At 42.4% G+C, this 17,713-nt stretch overlaps 1 pseudogene; it reads left to right on the forward strand.

The window, feature by feature from the left end:
* Window positions 1-11,910: 11,910 nt before the first annotated feature.
* Gm47125 lies at window positions 11,911-15,432 on the forward strand (annotated as a pseudogene).
* The last annotated feature ends 2,281 nt before the right edge of the window (window positions 15,433-17,713 follow it).

The following is a 17,713-nucleotide window of genomic DNA, read 5'->3' on the forward strand; positions in this document are numbered from 1 at the left end:
ACACACACGAGAGAGAGAGAGAGAGAGAGAGAGAGAGAGAGAGAGAGAGAGAGAGAGAGAGAGAGAGATGGATTCTTCAGTTTTTGCCTCTGAACATAAAAAGGCTAGAAATTGGCTCCCCTGTTTATAGTTTGAATCCTTTTTATGTCTCCACTTTAGGCAAATTTCAATCCCTAGCTGGATTGCATCTTTTAAAATAATGAATGTTCAGCTTTCTCTGGAAAGACCTTGCACTGTGGATCTCTTCTATCCCTAGGGGTATGAGGGATTGATCACTTTCAGAAAAAAAAAAAAACAAAACAAAACCTGAAATCACTTTCAGAGACATTAAAGAGTTTCATAAGTGTATGAGCTAGTCCAGTTCTTTCTATTAGCCCCAGGGGGGAAGGGTTTATAAGGTAGGGTATGATTGGTGAAATTTGCCTTGATATTTTGTTTGCTGAATTTGGATTTGGTACAGCTTATTCTCTTGAAAGGGAAGATCTGAACTTATTATTATTAATTTTTTTGGTATAGGTTACCATTGTCTTATTCCAGGTAAAAAGTCTATCACCCTATTTTAGCAATGCTGCAATAATTGTGGGAGTTTCCACCCCTCCCAACTTTTTTGGTAGGCTTGCAGCTACAGCCTGTGGCATTAATCATGGTACTCCTATGAGTGAACTCACGCCTATGGAATTCTCTAAGAGATTTAGCAATTTCAAGAGTTATGGAGAATGTTGTAGTCATCTCCCAAAGCTTCTTCAACCACTCCATGCAATACGTGAGCCAAGAGGGATTAACGGGGATTTGCTAACGATGTCTTATCCCTGACTGGCTTTTATTTTGAAATTTGGGGGCAAAGGCTTGTGGAAGTCTATGTTTCTGAATGCAAGTCTTACCACAACATTTAACATTGGTTTCCATCTATTGCTGGGTATGAGGATCCTATAATACTAATATACGATAACAAGTTTCCCTCGAAGATTTTGATAAGAATAATATGTTAATTCTGGTCAGATAAATATGTCTATCAAATACATATATATGAATATGTGTACAGTTGTACATAGATGGTGTATATATGTGTAAATATTTATAGATATGATCATATTATGCCTAATGTTTTGGCCAATGATCCATACATAGAGTACATACTCCCAAAAGATTATATTGGGAGTGGGATGCCATAAATGTGTTCATACAATGAGTCTCAAGATATATCAAACTGTTGAGCAATATGTGGTTGTATGTGCATGTGAGGAGACAGCTATGAGAAGTACATGTGTAGCTAACTCTGTGTTCACATGTGTACACTTCACAACTGTGGATATGCTTTAAAAAAATTGCACGTTTATTCTGCACATTCCCTAATCCAGCTGTCTTTTATACTATATGGTTGCACTTATGTTTGTAGAGTTTTACATTTTTATTTTGAATTCTAATTTAGTTTTTAATTAATGTATATGCATTTATGGGCACATGATATATATGTGTATAGGAAGGCACATATGCCATGGTGCATACATGAATCTTCAGGTTTGAGTGCTAAGCATGTTTATCCTCCAAGCTGGCCCTTCTTATGTAATTAAAATAAAATAAATAAATGTATTTCATTTATCTCATAAATAATGAAGAACAATGCATGGTGGTACAGCCTGCAATCCCAGGGGCCTGAGGCAGGAGGATTGCAAGTCCAGACAGGGTTTGTCTGGGCAAGTTAATGACACCTTGTCTTGAAATAGAAAGTAATAAGAACACCAGGGACTCAGTGTTGGAGTGCTTGTCTAGTGGGCACAGGCCCTAAATTCGGTCTTCCTGGCTGAAACAAACAAACAAACAAACAAACAAACGTGTCTGTGTATCTAAACAAATTATCAATTCCTTTTTTTTCCCATTCCCCACCCCCTGCCCTTTTGACAATTCTAGAGCTTTAGGCAACTCCTACATGTATGCTAGTCAAGACAGCTACCTCTGAACTATGTCTCCAGCCCAAGATATGAACTTTTGAATTATAACCATCTGAACTTCACCCGAGCCAAATGTTACCTGTAGCGTTTCGGCTGGTTGTAACAAGTGAGTCCTTATCTACTGGTCCCAAGCTCAGGGAGGCTCAGACAGGAAGGCTTCTTCTCACCTCCAGCCACTGTTTCTAGTGCTGCCCAAGTAGCACAGGTGCCCCGAAGCAAGCGAGTTATGGCTAGCATCAGGCTGGCTGCTCTGATTCAAACGCCCACCTTTTAGATGGCTGAGCTCCATGAGAACCCCACTGTCTTTATTTTTTATTACGTTCTACTTGAAAACCTGCCTGTGTGTGCTATGCTCGTCTTGCACAGGGAATGGTCATCCCGGTAGCTGTGGCTCCCAGGACCCAGTCCAACGCACAATATTGAGGGGGTAAAAACTGCTGTTGGAGTCACTGAAACTAACCCCTCCAACTTCTGAGAGAATTTCTTTGTGTTCTACAGTGCAAGTCCCCATGTCGTTACAAACATGTGCAGATCCCCAAGTCAAGACATGAGCAGTGGAAACACTTAAATACAGACATCTGAAGGACTACAGACATGGTTTCCAGGGAAAGCAGTGACACCTGACTGAGCATATCTTTGGGGGCTGGGAAGGGAATGGGTTTCGAACCTGACCAGAAGATGTTCCATTATCTCTTTCTCTCTCTCCTGTCTTCTGCACTTTCTCCTTCCTATCTCTCCTCATCTCCTGCCCAGTCTTCTCTTCCAAATGACTGTCTGCTTCGGAGATATACATGGTTTTAAGGGAATATCGACTGCCACCCACCCCACTCTGATCCTTGGGCTTGCCTCCCTAGCATCCATGATCCCAGGGTCACTACAGCAGTTGGCTTGTAGTTACCAGTGATGACTTAGAACGTTCAGATTCGATCCCACACAAGCCCCATTGACTTGGAGAAACATGAAGGAGCTACATGCACACACACACACACACACAAACACATGTGCACGCATGCATACAGACAGGTACACACATGAATCTGGGTTCCTTTTGAAACTGCAAATTTTTCTTCTCTTTAACTCCTTTCACAGAGACAGATTGGAGACTCTAGCTCATACTCTATAAGCTGGTTTTTAATTTTAATTATGTTTTGTTTTGCTTTAAACAAGAGGGTTTGAGGTTGTTTTTCTTAAAATCATCCATCATTATTTCTCATTCCATGAACTTCTTCTTGCGCCTTCCTATCTTTGTCCTGGAAAGAGGAATAAGATTGTGAACATGAAGTAGCCTTATAACCTCCTTAAAGTGACAACATACTGTAAGTTTTATAGTAAGAGACACTAGGTAACAAGGTCTAGCTTCGGTATGGTTCTTATTGCTTCAGTTGAGGAACCAGACTCATTAAAGAAAGAACAAAACTGTGTCCACTGCTACTTTAGTGTAAATTTTGTCTAGAACGCTAAGTTGATTAAATTGAGTTGCTCCACTTCTTCAGAGCAAATGTGTGGTAGGCTCCCTTCTCTTTAGCATTTACGGAGCTATGCCTGGGGACACTTGCCTCACAGGAGTGATGTCAAGGGAAGCAAAGGGAGGAGAGTAGGACTGAGATTTTTGGAAATCAATTGCATGGTTTATGTGTTTCTTGGAAAGAGCTAGGTAATTCACAGAGAGCTGGCATTTGATTCCCTATAGTCTCTCGGATGTGATTCAGGCATGGTGACACACACCTGTAGTCCTAGCTATTAGGGAAGCAGTGAAGGTGTGGTCACTTGAACAGCTCAGCAGTTCAAGCCAGCCTGAATAGCACAAGACATCTCTAAAAGTAAGATAAAATTACTGACATGACATATAATAGATTTTGAAGGTATAGGGAAGCTAATTAAAATGTACTTTAAGCCATATACTATGTATTTCCAAGGGTTCTATTGTACAAAGATGATAAAATTACCACAAATTTTAAAATGAACTCAAGAAAATCTAGATTAATTACTTTGACCATGCTTTCGACTCATAATCCAGGATTTTTTATATAGTACAATTATTCCTCCCTCTATTGAATGAGGAGCGGGAATAACTTGTGAGTTTGAGAAAACCTGAACCTATCCAGTGTTATCTTTCTTTTCTCATGACCAGGATCCAACATTGTGAAGGAATTGGAAGACCCCTCCTGTTTTCTTTACATACATGTCTAAGCATGTTGAATTGTGCTCATCTCCTGGGCAACTCAGAGCAAAATATTTTCTTGCTCTGAGTCCTTTGGTGGCTTTGAATTTCCACTCCACCAGCATCTAGCATTGCTAACTTCTAATGACTCAACGGGTTCAGACTCAAAGGCAAGAATTTGAGAGCCATCGCCCAGGCCTGAATCAGCCAACATGAAATCCAATTCATCACTGTGCAAGGATATTTGTTTATTCTTGTTCCAAATGTGATTTAATGAAAAGGGGGGAAAAAAACTAACAAAACTGGATATAATGTTTCAGCCCAGAGATAGAAAGTATAATGATGAAATCTGCAGAATAGACCCGGAGGCCCCACTATTGCAAGGACCCTTCTGACTGAGAATTTTACTTAAAATGGCCAAGAAAGTCAGAACTGAGCCACCTAGGTTCATCTTAAAGAAGCAAATACATAATAGCTAAAGGCTTTGAGGGGAAGGATAAGAATGTTCCTAATCCTTCCATTGTCCCCTGTTGTACTTATCCCAACCCAAGCCTGTGTGTGCCCTTTATGTCAAACCCAGATCTATATCATTGCCAGGGATTATCTGAGAAAACATCTCCCTTAGATGAATTGCGATTTGCCTTGCTGAATCTTGGTCATACTTTTGATACATCATTGCATCATGTATTCTATTTTCAGCTACATTCCTGTTTAAGAGCCAGTAAACCCTAAACATTAGCGACTGACCCTTCTCTTCCTCAGAGCCTCAGAATTAGAGCTCACACTCGTGTTTTGAGGACAGGTCCATAACTTTGCAAATTCTGACATCTCCAAAGAACATTGCTTCAATCTTTAAGTCTATAAGGATGTTTGTGTTTGCCAATGGTGGAATGAAAGCCGCAAGAAGGACAGAGGAGGTACTGAGGTGGAGGTAGAGGGAAAGGCGCCTCTTCTTCAACCCTTTCTTCATTACTGTACTGTAACTCCTTACAGTAATGACATAACCCATCTATAGTTTTCAAAGGATGCCCTAACTTTGCCTGACATAAATGGTTTTTATGTTTGTTTGTTTGGTTGGTTGGTTGTTAAATGACATCTCTGTGTTCCCACTGTCTTGGACTGAATTAACAAGAGGAAGGAGATCTGACGCCGTGCCTGACTTGTGCAGTGGAAGGCCTGTGCCTTTGAAGGATGGAGGTGGTCAGCGGCTTGGTATGAGCTAGTCATTCAGCTACCGTTGTTCTATCAGAACCTCCTCTCTGAAGTTAGTTTCCATAAAGAAGCTGCGCCTACCTCCGACCTTACACCAACCATCCCAAACTGTAGACAGCCCTGAGTGGAAAGCGGGGAGGACGGAAGCAACTTTGGCAAGTAATTTTTATAGTGTAGGTCAGACCCCCAGCTGTGCAAATGTTTCCTTCAAAGTGTGACGTCAAAGAGGTTATTTCTGATTGTTGACTCAAGATATTTTCTGTTATTATTGTATTATAAGATATTGTCTTTGGGTGAGACTGTGTGTTTACAGGTTGTGCAAACAGCTGCAGAGTTTGCCCAGACACCCTCTGCTGATGCCATGTTATGCATCTTCCTCTAATTGGGACAAGGTGTATTTCAGAAATCATTGAGGCGCTCCTAGTGCTAATAACGGAGAGAAGCCATGTGCTTAAACTGAATATTGGTTGCTTCCACTAACAGGTAGTATATGAGGGATCCCATATACAATGTGAATCAAGAACACTGGTCAGGGACTAAAGAATATGGTAAAAGACTTTGCAATGGCTTGAATTTGCATTTTAAGTCTATTACGATCCAAATGGACCTTTCTTGCATCATCTACCTGTGTCTCTTGAGAAAACACATTTTCAAATGTGTACTCTAGTCGCAGATAGCCAAGCATGATAGGCTCTTGCCCTAACTTCTTTACCAAACAGTGATGCTCGAACTAACTAGACACAGATCTCAACTGCTTCTCATTGTCCAATATTCCTATCAGGAGTCTGTAACGTACCATTGGCATCTAAGTCACCAGTGAAACAGGTAAGCAGAGAATATTGCCGGTTACTTTTCCTGCTGTGGTTGTAAAATACTCAAACAGAGCCAACTTAGTGGAGAAAGGGGTTGTCTGGGTTCATAGCCAGGGGGTATAGTCCATAGTGCTGGAGAAATCGCAGCATCAAAGGTGGAAGCAGCAGTCCACACAGCATCTACAATCATGGTGCAGAGACAGACCAAGACTGGTAATCAGCTTGCTTTGTCCTGTTTATTTAGCCCAGGACCACAATTCGTGCAACAGAAACACTCAGTTAAGGTGAGAGGACCACCTCAATTAACATAATCTAGATAACCCCTCACAGCTGCACCCCAAGGCTTCTCTCCTAGGTGACTCTACTTCTGTCAAGTCAACAATCACTACTCACCACCACAATGACTATGACCCTGAGAAAAATTCTGGGACTATATCTTTGTTTTGGTTGTGGTTTTGTCTCTGATTTTGTTTGTTTGCTTGTTTGTTTGTTTGTTTTATGGGAAGGAAAAAACAACACTTAAGTTATTTTAGGGGAAAAAAGCTGTGTAATAGATCTAGTCGTTCTTTTTCTCAACTATGTGGACAAAGCAACTTGAAGAAGAAAGGATTTGTCTGACTCACGGTTTGAGGACAGAGTTCCCCCATGGTGGGGGGAGTACAGCCTCAGGTATGGGGTGGCAGGTCACGGTGTCCCCGCAAGTAGGGACAGCGGAGCAGGTTCGCTTTTTTTTTTTATTACTGACTCTGGAACTCTGGTTCACAGGCTGTGATTCCCTTTCTTCTTTCCTCCTCAAACATCTCTTAAGAATATCCACCCCACCCCGCCCAGCCCAGCCAGAGGTTTACTTCCTAAGTGACTCTAAATCCCATCAAATTGACACTCAAGATTGATTACCAAAAAGATTTTTCAAAAATTGAAAAAAAAAAAGATGATTTAGGCAGCTTCTGTGGAAACCATGACTGTTTGTCCAGTATTTAGTCTTAAATTCCAGCCCCAGGCTATTGGCAGCTGACATGGGACAGGAGTTTTCTGAAGAACCTAAAGCAATCCCAAGGGACGTGGGTAGAAAAGGCTGTGAGTCAAGATGGGGTAAAAGTGTAACCACATGGTCACAGGATACATTGTTTCCGTGGGACTCTTCATTTCTGTGGGACTCTCTTTTTTTTTCTCCCTTGTCCAGTTTACAATGTGATCTCTGTTATGGAAGTGGCTGTATCCTGCTCACCTAGTTTCTCTACAGGAAGCTAGCAACCCTTAATTTGGAGCAGTAAAATGCCAGAAGTTGGGGTTCAAACTTTAGGCTGGAGATACCACTCAGTGGTTGAGTACTTCCCTGTCATATGTGCACGATGGGAATAATAATTATTAGAGATTTTCCCAAAGCATCAACCAATCATGGGCATCTAAGTGGAGTCCTCATCTAAGCTTGTCATCCCTCAGAGAGCTTAGTCTCCAACTAATCTCCTTTCAGAGACAAAACAAGCCTCCTAAAGAAGCTACCCCAAACATCTATATTGAGTTAGTAACTCAGACTAAAGGATGTACAGTGGTAAATTGATAATTTAAACATCATTTCTTTATTGAACTGGTTGCTATTCTACTAGGCCTAGTGAAGTTGTCAGAGTAAAAGCAATTTAAGCTATATCTGACCTGACAGAACTGACATCTAAAATAACTTTCTATGCCTTGCACACTCAAGGAGAAGTGGCTTCCACACACTGATAGCACAATTCATTTTGATCAAACTTGCAGATCTACTGCACTGAATCACAGGACAGAGGATTTTTTTTTTTTTTGACCTTTTGCCCTGTTCAGACAGACACCAAGATAAAAAAAAAAAAAAAAAAAAAAGCCCCTTTTTGATCTAACTTGAAAAAGCATTGTCAATGTCAAGAACACAGGGACTTCAGGTTGTTTATTATGCTAGAAGGAGTCCTCTGTGTTATATTGTTTATGTGGTATGAAGCGACATTGTATGCGTGTGGTCCCTTGGGGACCCTCATGAAAAGGAGATATGTTATCTCTCTGTCTATGCCCCCCCCAAATGATTAGTGCGAAGTAAATACAGCATATAAAGCCAAGCTTAGTCCCAAACCTGAGGTACATGCCCCTCCCTTCAGCTATGTTTGTCAGAAGGAGGACTACGGGATGCCACCACAACAGTGCAGGAAATATGGTAATGAGACACTAGCATTTACTGCTGGCCAGAAAGTGTGCCACCTCTTTGTCTCTTCTCAGTCTTGGTTAGAGCTTCATTTGAGTCAGGGAGGTGAGAAAGCTTCTAGAGAGGTCAGGAGAAAGCCAAGCTTTCTCTTTATGTAAAAAGAAAAGACATCATCCAATCCCTAGGCCATGTAAGGGAGATGGTTAAAAACATAGATTTAATAACCCCTTTTCTTCTCTGTTAACTGAAATGTGTAGAACTTCTGTTTTACTTTACTGTTCCAAATAGATTAGGGATTGTTTGACTCCCATAAAGAAACCAAATATTGCCAGACCTGGTGGCACACCTATAATCCTAGAGGTGGGAGACTGAGTTCAAGGCCAGCTTGTGCCACATAATGTAAGACAGTCTCAACACACACGTTAAAACACAGCTGTGGCCATATTACAAGTCAAGCAAGGAGCAAAGGCCTGGAGAAGGGAAGTCAAGTTGAAATGATGTAACATGTGACTTTAAGACATTCCTGCCATTTCTTTTCTACTCCCGACCCACCTTCTCTTTCACCCAGGAGTTCTGTATTTATCTAGTTCCTCCCAGTTCCTCTACATTCCCCAGAACCTTAATGCCTGACATCCCACATCCATACCATTGCATCCTTGACCCTAAATAAAATTATCCAGAAGCCATGATCACTTAAAGGCCCAAGTTGACTTGTTGAGCACAAGAGTTTTCTGAGTTGTGACTCTTTTACGGAAATGTTCTATGTTTAAGAAAATGACCTATGCTAGCCATCGGTCACCTGAAAAGCAGGCAGGTAGTGTGTCACACAGTGAAGGGTTGAAAACAGATCTCACTCACTGAAAATACTGATGCTGTACTCTTAAGATGAACAGTCAAATGGACTCTTATTTGGTTCACTGTGGTTCCAAGTCACTCAGCATCCATCATGTATCATGAACTAGCTCAACAGACGTTTTCATTCCACCACCAAAGACAAGGAACTGACCCTTGACGCTCAAGTGTGAATAATGGACAGATATTACTGATTTTCACTAAAACTTGAAGTAGAAACGATTTTAAGCTGCTGCAAAGTTTTCTGGATCTTACCAAACTCACACACAGTTGGCTGTCTTTACAAGTTCTTTTTTTCTCTTTATTGCTCTCCCTAAGGCGTCTTTCTCAGCTCAAAACACTTTAGTTGACTCTTTGCCCAATATCTACCATGTTTCAAGTCTGCCAAAAATGTTTAACCTGGGGCATTAATGCAACTGATAGCTCAGTCGCACACAGAGCTGAAGAGCCAAGAAGGATTTGCCAGGTGTAAATTTTCTGTGTGGAGGTATTTAGAGCAAATCTGGAAAATGGTGGCTCTGGATTGTTTGTGGAAATTTTCATAGTGACCTATCGTGACCCATCTCATTCTTTATATCATCTCAGAGCAAAAGTGCAAACCTGACACATGTTCCAAAGATTGGAGCAGAATTTTCCAAAAGTCAGTTCAAATCCCTGATGATTAACAGTTGGCTTTAAAATCTTTTCTTTTTAGATTTTGTGTGTGTGTATGTGTGTGTGTGAGAGAGAGAGAGGTTGTTTGCGTGTGTGCAAGTGGGTGGACATGTAGACGTGTGTGTTTACATGTGAAAGTGTGTGGTGTGTGTTCACTCACATGCTTGAGAGTGTGTCAGAGTGTGTATTGGGTCAAAGATGAGTAGTGAGTCTCTTTGGAAGGTAACACCCAGCCTCTAATATTTTTGAGACAGGGTCTCTCATTGAATCTGAAGCCAGCCAACCATCTTCAGGGATCCTCTAGCCTCCTGTACCCAACCCCCCACCCCCAGTGCTGAGATTACAGAAGCACCTACCTGGCTCTTTACATACATATCTACAGTAGAAGCTCCAATGCTTGTGGCAGGTACTTTATAGACTGAGACACCTTGGCAGCCCTGTCCTGAAACTTAAACTCTCAAGTTGGATATTCCGAGGATGAACACTAAGGATACCTCAGCTTAGGGGAGGTCAAAAATGAAAAGTCTTGTGTCCAGTTTCCTGGCCTTTCCGGTTGAGTAGATCTATTTGCTGCTCTGGATGGATTGAGGAATTCTGCATTTCAGTTACTGGAAAACAATGTTCCTCACCCTCAGTTCTATAGGAATTCATGTTGCTTGCTCTCCTCCCTCTCCCTCTCCCTCTCCCTCTCCCTCTCCCTCTCTCCCTCTCTCCCTCTCTCCCTCCCTCCCTCTCTCCCTCCCTCCCTCCCTCCCTCCCTCCCTCCCTCCCTCCCTCCGTCCCTCCGTCTCTCCGTCTCTCCGTCTCTACGTCTCTCTGTCTCTCTGTGTGTGTGGCTGTGTATCTGTCTGTGTGGCTGTGTGTCTATGTGTGATATCATATCTGTATCTGTATGTGGTTTTGAAGCTGCAATTTGTCAGTTTCGTTGTTGACACAGGACAGTTGTAGGGTTTGATGTGGGCTTGTCTAAGAAAAAGAAAAAGGAAAAAAAAAAAAAAAACCTTCTTCCAGGGCATGCCTTTATCAGAAGTCACCCCTCAGTTATTTACAAGTGCCATGGTTACAGACCTGCTAGACTGATGATATTCACATGCAGGAAACAATGCAAGGAAAACAGGATTTGCTCGGCTCCGACTTCGCTGGCCCAAGAATTCCAGGAAGTGATTGTACTCCGCGAAACCGTCTGTGCTGAGCTAGATTGTCTATAGCTTTTAAGGTCAAGTCCTATCACACTGCATTTGCGATGGCCTTTGTAACAAGGCAGCCTGTTTATGAAGGCGAGTACACGCTGTGTTGTTTACCCAGCCCATGTGGCGTAAATGTGAGGTATATTCTAAACCGTGGCTCAGGATGGTCCAGGGAATCCATCACCCCGCGTTTCTGACACAAGCTTGGGATGGGTTCAAAAAGCATCTGGAAGGGTGACCACACAGCCTTGTGGAACATGGGGACAGTCACGAAGCACCGGGCCCCTGACAGGACAGGCGGGTCTGTGGAGAAGATAAATGTGGGGAGCACTCTGAGTTTATATTATTAGATGTCGTGCTTCCTGGAGTGGCTGAGCCACCTCCTCGGAGGGAGAGAAATGCTGGTACAGTAAGCGACTCCGCGCCGCCGACTCTGACTCCATGCACGGAAAGGGGGGTAGGGGCAACAATGGGATTTATTTCTTCATAAGAGACCTGGGAGGCAGCCAGGCATTCCAGGGCCTTGCTCTGGAATTCTTTGATTTCTCTACAGTGCACAATGACTAGACCTGTGGTGCCCCAGAGCTCAAGGATGCTGGAGTCCCACGGGGGACAGCGGGACTGTTCACGTGCCCAGCCAGTCCAGTGGCCCACTCTGCTCTAAAACAGACCAAGTCGTTGTAGCTTCTAGGTTAGACCTAATTGACCAGACCCTGTGTGTACCCTCTCTTTGAATGAGATCCATCCTCGGAGTGATGTTGAACATGAGGATGCTGCTGTGGCAAGGATACTAGTAGAGCATCTTGCTTTCTTTCCTGCTACCCAGTACATCCACTGCTACCCAGGCAAACAAGGACCACCCTTTTGGAGATTTTCAAGCAATGTCCCCCAAGGCCTCAAATCTTAAAGGGCAAGCATGACAGCATATGTGTCCTTAAATGTAATGGACCAAGTGAAACCCAGTAAGTGACTCTAGCTGGTAATCACCAATATCAATTTAATGTTAGATTATCGTTAGGATGTTTTCTCCAGGGCAGTGGAATAGATGACAGTCGGGAAAGATTTCCTGTTCAGTTTTCTCTCATGATAAACCTGAAACATACTGTCAAAATTTTAGATTCCATTGTAGGACGGTATTTAGTGACTGGATTTTTATCAGGTTTCTAAATCTATGCCTTGAGGTTCAGCATTTCATTCACAGAGATGCTGTGGACCAAAACTATCCTCAAACCCCATATGAAAGCTCTCTTTGTAGTAGGTTTGTAGAGGAACATGGTCGGGTGTGGTGATTAGCCCTATGACCTCCTAAAATTACCAGCAAAAGCCCAGAAAACTCAGTTAAAAAAAAACAATAAAATGGGTGAGTCATGGGGCAAGAAGTTCAGAGCTCATCGGACCAAGTGTCTTGAGACCTCTGCCTCTGCTCTTGCCCTTGGCATTGACACCTAGGAAGTTTCTGTTCAATCATTTATGTTTTCAGACGTTTATGTGGTCTTTCCCTGCATCCTCTTTTAATAGGACACATTTGTTTTAGCTTACTGGCGTACAGTGGTGGAGAGAAAAGAGGTAACGTTAGTTAATATAGCAGGATGCTGCTTCTGTAGTAGAGATCAACCCATCTGTTCATGTGGCCAACATCCTAAAATGCGTGCTTCCGTTTTACGTTGTTCTGTTTTATGTGTGTATCCGCTGATCGTTTCGTATGTGTTTATAATGAAAATTAACCATTTTCGACTGTGATTCTCATCTCCCATCCTGTCCAGATGAGACTTTCCCCTAAGTCTTTACTTTTCATCTGCAAAGAGAGTAGTTTTGAAGACTCTCTAAGGACCTCTCCATCCGGATGGGAACTGTGAGATCTGCCTTAGAAAAAAAGTCCTTTGAGAGGAAGAATAGAGACTTCCAAGGGAAACTGGGAAAGCATAAAAATACAAGTCCTGGCATAGGACAAGTTTAAAAAAATCTCTGAAGGACTTTGACTTTTTAAATAAGTGTTTTCCACATTCATGAAATTCTTGGAAAAATTCTAGGATGCTAATATTATAAATAAGGAATTGGGTCTGTAAGGCTTACATGACTTTCTAAAGACGCTTGACAGCTACAGGTTCAAGTCTAAAGTCAAGTCATGCTGCGCAGCCCTGGAAGAAGGATCGACGAGCGAGAGGGAAAGGAGTTCAGAGGAAGCAGGCGGAGAGAGAGCAGAGTCACTCTCTGTTGTCCTTGGTGCATGCGTGCATCAGTCCTTGGTGAGTATATCAGTCAGTCCGTCTTCCCCATGGTTAGGGTGGTAAAAATTCGAAGACATCTGTGTAAGAACATTTTACAATTTTTTAGTGTGCAACCTCAGTATTTACCATCAAGCCATGCATAAGAGGGAAAAGATTTCTACTGCAATCATTTACTTGAGGGGTATCTTTGTTAATTAGGAGAATTAAATACATTAGAAAGTATGAAAACCGTGTTCTATGCCCTAGAGATCTCAAATACACCATCAGATCATGTAAATAAAATGTCAGCATAAACTTCCTCGATGTTTGTAGTGTTAAAACTAGCAAGAATGCTAAATTAAAACGAATTATAGGGAGAGAGAGAGAGAGAGAGAGAGAGAGAGAGAGAGAGCTTAGCAGTTAAAAGCACTTGCTCTTGCAGGGGACCTGAGTTCAGTTCCCACCACCCACGTCAGGGAGGTCACAACCACCTCAACTGCAGTTCCAGGGACTCTGACACCACCTCCGGCCTCCAAGAACACTGCCTGAATGTATTATTCATGCAGACAAGCAAGTGCACACATACACATAAAATAAATTAACAATTGAAAGGCTGAAACACTATATATATATATATATATATATATATATATATATATATATATATATATAGGCATAGACTGCACAGCTGGTCAAAAGGTCAAAATGCACAGAATGCTGACTAAGGGGGTGGGTAGCCCCAACTTATACACATACAGTGCAACCCCTAGACCTCAGGCTCCAGGAGCACCACAGAAGGGGGAGCACAGGGTGAATGAACCAGGGTGTCTGCTGTGTGATGCAGTGTTCTATATGTGAAAGAGCAGCTGCTTCCATGAAATCTTTGTTGTTTTGTTTTGTTTTGTTTTGTTTTGTTTTGTTGTTTTTCCGCGGCAAGGTTTCTCTGTGTAGCCCTGGCTGTCCTGGAACTCACTCTGTAGACCAGTCTGGCCTCGAATTCAGAAATCTGCCTGTCTCTGCCTCCCGAGTGCTGGGATTAAAGGCGTGTGCCACCACTGCCCAGCTACTCCCATGAAATCTTAAGTATACCTGAAAAAACGAGACCAAATGACAAGCTAAAGTAGAAAGGCTCCTCCTCTAGGTGACACATCACAGGCAATTAACTAATGGCTGTTGAAAGACAGAAAACCAGGCTTCTCTGGCAATAAGCCTTCTGAGAGCTAATCTCCAGTGGTCAGTCCTAAATACATATACATATAACCAACACTAAATGAACTTAGCAGGTGGTATTTATAAATGTATACAGACACATATGTGAGAATAAGAATAGAAGGAATGAGTTTCAAGAGTTGGGGGTCACGAAGAGTTGGAGAGAGAAGAGGTAGGGGAGAAACGGTGTAAACATAGTGCTAGTATATGAAATCTCAAAAGGCAGATTTTAAAACAATGTAGGCTACAACCAGTGCAAGTCTTAGAAAAGCAATCATTGGGGGCAGGGGTGGAAGAGCTTAAAATAAATGACATAAATACCAACCTAAAATTTCTATTTGAGAAAAAAAAAAAAGAAAGAAACAACAGAAGCAATCCAAAGAAAGAAGATGAAAATATAATAAAACAATTATAAAATAAATAAAACCAGAAATTAAATCTCAAAAGCTTGTAGAGAGAACGTTCTGGTACTATTTACCGAAAGGTATGTGTGTAGGGGTGGGGCAGAGGATATCGAGAAGAACAGAGACAGGAAAGAGAACAAAACTGTTTCTAGAGACAGTTAAAAACTTAAATACGAGTTGAAGAAGGGACCGGCTTTCGAGTCACCACAGGCTCGGGAATAAAAGTCCCTTGCAATTTCCAACTGTTTGAACAGCCAGAAGAAGGCTAGAAAGGAGTAGGAGATAGAACAGTTAGTTGGTATCTGCAGGACAATGAAGATACTTACAAGATGGAATGGCAGGACAACTGGGCCTCCATGAACAATTTATGAAAACCAAATATATAGCCTTGAAAGAGAATGCGGGCCTCAGTGCCAGAAGCACCCTCATGTGAGATTTATAACAAGAATCAATACGAGCAGCGTGAGCAGTTCGAATGAAGAGGCGGATCCAAGAGCCACGGCAATGCTGGCACAGTGGCCAAATTCCCACAGCAGTAAAGTCGTCCTGCAGGAACTTCAACGCTCGATGATGTCAAAGGAGAACATGATGCTGCCACAGGCACCAAGATCATGTTAAAGCAGTTAGTCACCAAGGCCCCGCCTCCCCTCCCCATCCAATCCAAGTCTTCATTTTCCGTAGTAGTGAGTTTTCTAGGTACATCTGTAGCCCCAGTGAGACCCTGTTCCGATACTAACTTCTTGTCCATTTGAAATACCTGAGTTGTACTGTGTAGCACCGTCTATAGAGTGTGGCCGCTGCCTACCTGGTTGAATTTCTGGGAACAATAAGTTATGTTGAAATCGGTTTCCCTTGGGAGCTGTGGGCTCAGCTAACGGAATTGTGAACAGGTGGCAGCCATGGGATTGGCCACTGCTGAGCTTGGGGGCGCTTTGGCTGCACCCGTGCTTTCATAAGTCTTAAGTGATGCCCCATCGAAGCCACTGTCCCCATTACTCCACTTCCACCCTTGGCCACATCTTAGATTGTAACCTTCCCCCTCCCTCTGAAATTGACCGTGGGTGAGGAACTCGGGCCTTCCTCTATCAAGGGATGCTGCTTTCCCCCTCCTCAGCCCCCTTGTTACCCATCACCATACAACATCAGATGAGACTGGAAGAACCTGGCCTCCCTCACTTAGCTCCAGACCACACTCATTCACCCGCCAGCAGCCTAGGAAGGGAACGCCAGGTCCTCGACCCTGCCGCCACCATCAGCCTGTGAGCTTGGAGCGCAGATCTAGACATGAACAGAGCAGTCACAGGGCAACTCAGACCGGCCAGAGCTCAGGGTCCTTGGTGGATATGCCTAGAGAAAGGCCATGTGGAGAGTCCTAAGTGTACACGGTTCTGAGTTGGTTCCTTTTTCCATAATCACTTTGCTTTTACACATTGAAGAGGTTTGAATAGGGCTCTCAGGCACCCCAGCTGATGTGGAGTCTGACAGCTGGAACACAGGACCCTAACCTGGCAAGGACCTGGAGAAGCTCTGTGTCACCATGTTTGCAGATCAGTGGGCCTGGCCTCCTGGCTCGTTGCTGCATTCCCCACTCTGTTCAGGATCACTACATGTTGAAATGTGGATGCATTCCAAAATAAAGGCAATTCGTTTGTGTTGCAGAAAAAAAAAAAGCCCCAAAACCAAAACCTTAAATACTATATACGCACAACTTTAGGCCAACAGCTTTGTAAAGGAATTGAATGAACTTTTAGAAAACACAGAAATGACTCATGAGGAAATAGAAATCTCGAATGTATCAAGACTACAATTGAATCTGTAGTTAAAAATCAACTCACAGTGAGGACTTCAGGCCAGATTTTACTGCTAACATTTCTTACCTAAGCTTTTTCACGAACAGAAAAAGGCACATTACTTCCCAGCATATTCTTAAGAGAGTTGCACAACCTCGCAGTAAAAGTGAGCCAAGGACAGAACCAGATAGGGAACTCACAGCTCAGGGTTACTGCAATGAATTGCTTTAGCGAGTTAAAACAAGATTAAACTGTAAAATTACAGCTGTGTACGCCCCATAAAATGTAAACATCGCCAATGGTTAAAGAAAATAAACTATCAATCAAGTAGGAATAAACAAAATGTCTTTATTGTGAGAAAACCAATCTATAAAATTAGAGTACACACATCATCCATAATGATAAAGATATAAATTTTCTTTTTATTGTAATGACCACAATAGTCAGTCTCAGTTGTTCCTTAGTGTAATACAAGTCCCAAGTGTGTATACAAAAGGGAAAGAAAAGAGACATTTTAAAAGGTTTGAGGAAAAGAATCAGTCTCTCAGTATTAATCTTGTTGTTGTTGTGGGGCTAGAAGCCAGGCTCTCGAAAGCTAGGTGAAATTCTAATATTACACTGTATTCCCGGTCTCAGCTTCTCATTGTGAAGAGATAACATTATCTACAGTGAAAATTCGAGACATCAGCAATTGTTCCATTTCAAAGTAAGGACTAATGGTAAATCAGTTATCAGAGTGTGTTACTTTTCTACATAGCAGAAACACTCAGATAAATCCATGAAGGAGCGTCCTGCCAGGCCCTCGATCGCAGAGATGACCTGGTGAATGCTCAGGGGATCTCAAAACAACAAAAACAGCAACAACAATAATGACGACGATGACGATGATGACGACGACGACAACACCCAACAAGGAAACCCAAAAAACAGACCACAAACCAAGCCATGATTGTAGCAAAGGGATTTGGAGGAGTGGACCAATTAAGAATGAGAGGGGGATGGAGGGGTGTTAATGATGAGCAGGTATGTTAGACGTGTGTGAAGTTGTCAAAAATAAACTCAAAGAGGAAGGGCAATTTAGCATGTTTATTTTGCAAAATGATCAATTA

The sequence above is a fragment of the Mus musculus genome, chromosome 13, assembly GCF_000001635.26.
Source record: "Mus musculus strain C57BL/6J chromosome 13, GRCm38.p6 C57BL/6J".
Lineage (NCBI taxonomy): Eukaryota > Metazoa > Chordata > Mammalia > Rodentia > Muridae > Mus > Mus musculus.